Here is a 5,000-nt window from a genome sequence, read left to right on the forward strand (position 1 = left end):
CAATAGCCCCATCTACGCGAATCGGACGACACTACGTCCACCATGTCGCGCGCAACACGAAAACTAAATACCGCCATCTGCAAGTCTCCCGAAACATGACCTGCTGCACCGACGATACCGCCATCTATGAGACGCCACCCCGACTACGACATCGCTAGGTCCCACAGTACCCATTTTCCGACGCCACCCACAAAGCCTGCATAATCTGTCCACCACAGGAACCCGAACGCCAGTGCCTGCGTCGCACGAAGTAGTCAACCGACAATCACTCCACCCGCACCCGCACGTGCCCCACCCCAACCGCCGAAATCGCAACTCCAGCGGATGAACGGCGGACTCTTCCCGCACTCGTACGTTGCAATCCACCCCTATATCTTGCGTTTCACGAAGAGTTATATCCAATATGCCAAATTCCCGCTGTCCCTATACATGCTGTAAGTCTGTGCACACAATATGAACCACACATCAGCGAGACACTCTATCACACATTACTCTCTGCCTGTAACAGACACAGATACAATATGTAAGCACCAGCATGGACCAACGTCCGGTGCATCCTCTCCGCCACAGTACACCATCCACACTATGATAACCACACCAGGGGGTCCAATTCTAAAATAGAATATCCCACCCGTCCGACATCCACAATTGCTCAGATAAGCCACCAACACCCACACATGTCCTACACAGGGGTGCACCCAACACCACCACACTGCCTCCTGTTACGGCACAGAAACAATGGCAGGAATGAATCACACAGGTCTGCCGCTCCCTTGCCGCAACCACAGACGCGGCGCGCCTCCAGTCACGAGCGAAAAGCGCATCCTGACGAGACATAACTGCTGTGACATACTGAAGCTGCCTCAGACATTCACTTACAATGATCACTACCAACGAACCTCGGCCCCCCCCCCCCCCCAACACACTCTCTTACCACGTTGTGTACTGTAATCCAACCCATTTCGCACCTTAACCTAACCCATTTTGCACCTTAACTTAACCAAATTCGTAACGCAATTTGTACCGCAATGTAACGCAATGTGTACCGCAATGTAACGCAATGTGTACCGCAATGTAACGCAATGTGTACCGCAATGTACCGCAATGTGTACCGCAATGTACCGCAATGTGTACCGCAATGTGTAACGCAATGTGTAACGCAATGTGTACCGCAATGTGTACCGCAATGTGTAACGCAATGTGTACCGCAATGTGTAACGCAATGTGTACCGCAATGTGTAACGCAATGTGTACCGCAATGTAACGCAATCTGTACCGCAATGTAACGCAATTTGTACCGCAATGTAACGCAATTTGTACCGCAATGTAACGCAATTTGTACCGCAATGTAACGCAATTTGTACCGCAATGTAACGCAATTTGTACCGCAATGTAACGCAATTTGTACCGCAATGTAACGCAATTTGTACCGCAATGTAACGCAATTTGTACCGCAATGTAACGCAATTTGTACCGCAATGTAACGCAATTTGTACCGCAATGTAACGCAATTTGTACCGCAATGTAACGCAATTTGTACCGCAATGTAACGCAATTTCTACCTTAACCTAACCCACGTTGTGCCTTAACCTAACCCACGTTGTGCCTTAACCTAACCCACGTTGTGCCTTAACCTAACCCACGTTGTGCCTTAACCTAACCCACGTTGTGCCTTAACCTAACCCACGTTGTGCCTTAACCTAACCCACGTTGTGCCTTAACCTAACCCACGTTGTGCCTTAACCTAACCCACGTTGTGCCTTAACCTAACCCACGTTGTGCCTTAACCTAACCCACGTTGTGCCTTAACCTAACCCACGTTGTGCCTTAACCTAACCCACGTTGTGCCTTAACCTAACCCACGTTGTGCCTTAACCTAACCCACGTTGTGCCTTAACCTAACCCACGTTGTGCCTTAACCTAACCCAAGTTGTGCCTTAACCTAACCCAAGTTGTGCCTTAACCTAACCCAAGTTGTGCCTTAACCTAACCCAAGTTGTGCCTTAACCTAACCCAAGTTGTGCCTTAACCTAACCCAAGTTGTGCCTTAACCTAACCCAAGTTGTGCCTTAACCTAACCCAAGTTGTGCCTTAACCTAACCCAAGTTGTGCCTTAACCTAACCCACGTTGTGCCTTAACCTAACCCAAGTTGTGCCTTAACCTAACCCACGTTGTGCCTTAACCTAACCCACGTTGTGCCTTAACCTAACCCACGTTGTGCCTTAACCTAACCCACGTTGTGCCTTAACCTAACCCACGTTGTGCCTTAACCTAACCCACGTTGTGCCTTAACCTAACCCACGTTGTGCCTTAACCTAACCCACGTTGTGCCTTAACCTAACCCACGTTGTGCCTTAACCTAACCCACGTTGTGCCTTAACCTAACCCACGTTGTGCCTTAACCTAACCCACGTTGTGCCTTAACCTAACCCACGTTGTGCCTTAACCTAACCCACGTTGTGCCTTAACCTAACCCACGTTGTGCCTTAACCTAACCCACGTTGTGCCTTAACCTAACCCACGTTGTGCCTTAACCTAACCCAAGTTGTGCCTTAACCTAACCCAAGTTGTGCCTTAACCTAACCCAAGTTGTGCCTTAACCTAACCCAAGTTGTGCCTTAACCTAACCCAAGTTGTGCCTTAACCTAACCCAAGTTGTGCCTTAACCTAACCCAAGTTGTGCCTTAACCTAACCCAAGTTGTGCCTTAACCTAACCCAAGTTGTGCCTTAACCTAACCCACGTTGTGCCTTAACCTAACCCACGTTGTGCCTTAACCTAACCCACGTTGTGCCTTAACCTAACCCACGTTGTGCCTTAACCTAACCCACGTTGTGCCTTAACCTAACCCACGTTGTGCCTTAACCTAACCCACGTTGTGCCTTAACCTAACCCACGTTGTGCCTTAACCTAACCCACGTTGTGCCTTAACCTAACCCACGTTGTGCCTTAACCTAACCCACGTTGTGCCTTAACCTAACCCACGTTGTGCCTTAACCTAACCCACGTTGTGCCTTAACCTAACCCACGTTGTGCCTTAACCTAACCCACGTTGTGCCTTAACCTAACCCAAGTTGTGCCTTAACCTAACCCACGTTGTGCCTTAACCTAACCCAAGTTGTGCCTTAACCTGCTCTGTAATTGGCATATGACACGTTACATTAATCCAGTGTTGTCTAACCACAACCCTCTGAATATAGTTCGCTACTCGCACCGCCCACCCTCTTGTGTATCGTTTCATGTTCAACACTTCGCAAGTGTTGCTTACTTTTTACATGCTCCCGCTGTACACTGTAATGTGGACGACTGCAGGATGTACATCGCCCCCACCCTCCCCCCTGCCTTCGCACGCTGGTCGTTCAGGTGCTTGCGTGTTCAATGCCCTTCGCAGCTGTTCACTGGCATTCGCATGTCGAAGCGCTCAGTCTACGTCGTGGTACGGCCTGTGTCCACTGTCCGCTGATGTCGTAAGCTTAACCCTCACATTGTACTGCACATAGGTCCGTATGTACTGCATGATACGCTGTGGCACATGTGTGACCGTACAACGACTGCGCCCAACAACAGCGAACCATACGGTCCAAATGTTGTGCACTCAGCCACGTGCCGTCTCCCCATAACAGCTACATTGCAGTGTGGTACGCCATAGAGACGTGTGGGATTAACGGACGCCCTGGATGGCGATCAGCATGAGCCGTCTGTTGATGTAGTGGCGCGTGTATTCAAACGTAGTCGTCTCTTCTCACACAGTGTGATAGCATGGTGCACCGCGTTCCACATCTGCGACATGGTACAGATGCTGGTTGACAGTCGGTCTCGTAATGGACATCGCATACGTAGGGGGCCACCTCCCACGTGTTCTCTAGTCGTGCACATTTTGTTGCGTGTATGTGGGCAGACGTAGTGTGTCGTGACACCTAACAGACAGGTATGCAATAATCGTTGCATTTGCAAACTGGGATGGACGTCTACGTTTGCTGGTGACGTTACGCAAATGAACAACTGGTAAACCCATTGTGGTGCGGTTGTTGTTGCTGGAGGTAAATCAGTAAGGGCAAATCTGTGTGTGAAGCGATACGCGGCGGTGGCTGGGTGGGACCGTCCCCGGCCGGTGAGGGGGGGCCGCCCGGCGTGCTGGCCGCGCGGTGCGTGGGCGCACGCGCTACAGCCGGCTGGTGGGGGCGCCCAGTGGCAGGCGCGCCGGCCGACGGACGCGGCAGGCGGCGCAGCTGCGCGCCGGGGCACCCTGCGCGCGGCGCCGGGCGGCCAAAGTGGGTCCTCGCGGGCCCGGTGCGAAGCGCGGTGGACATCTGCAGTGTGCTGGTCCGACTGAGGACTGTGTGCGTTGAGGATGCGCCGCCGCCCGGCACTCGGCGCCGCGACGCCGTCTGCTGCTCGGTCGCCCCAGCGGTTCTCGCTGGTGGTTTGTATCGCAGTTGTGCAGACGTGTTGGCACGTGCGCTGTGCTGGGAGAGTTCGCTTCGGCACCCACGTGGGGCCTTTGCCCTTCTGTGGCGCTGGCGTTGGAGCTGCCGGTCACCGTAGGTGGCGCGTGTTGTCTCCCGCCGGCAATGCCACGACAGCACGCTCCCGGGCCTCTGTCGGCAGCGGCAAGCTCAGTTGGGAGCACGGGTGGTCGCACCTAAAGCGTCTACTCGCCTAACTCCGGGCGATTGCGCCTCTCTCGAACCCGACCAAGTACTTAGGACGGCGCTGCGCGCCGCCGGGACCTGAGAGGGTTTCGAGGTGTATTGTGCAGGGGAGCTCAGCCTCCTCCTGTTTGCAGAATAATTGAGCGGACGCTTGCGTGTTCGCGCGGGCCCCTGGGACACACTCCCGGGCGGCCGGCTGCTCAGCTCTAGTTGACGCAGCTCCCTGGTTGATCCTGCCAGTAGTCATATGCTTGTCTCAAAGATTAAGCCATGCATGTCTCAGTACAAGCCGCATTAAGGTGAAACCGCGAATGGCTCATTAAATCAGTTATGGTTCCTTAGATCGTA

The 5,000-nt window shown here is 52.9% G+C and overlaps 1 non-coding gene across 1 annotated transcript in view; it reads left to right on the plus strand.

Moving 5' to 3' along the window:
- The first annotated feature begins 4,872 nt into the window (after positions 1–4,872).
- Positions 4,873–5,000, plus strand: part of LOC126126735 (small subunit ribosomal RNA) — a 1,909-nt gene continuing 1,781 nt past the window's right edge. The window contains exon 1 of the ribosomal RNA XR_007526855.1: positions 4,873–5,000. This exon is cut by the window's right edge and continues 1,781 nt beyond it. This is a non-coding gene — a ribosomal RNA (small subunit ribosomal RNA).

The sequence above is a fragment of the Schistocerca cancellata genome, unplaced genomic scaffold (assembly GCF_023864275.1).
Source record: "Schistocerca cancellata isolate TAMUIC-IGC-003103 unplaced genomic scaffold, iqSchCanc2.1 HiC_scaffold_465, whole genome shotgun sequence".
NCBI lineage: Eukaryota > Metazoa > Arthropoda > Insecta > Orthoptera > Acrididae > Schistocerca > Schistocerca cancellata.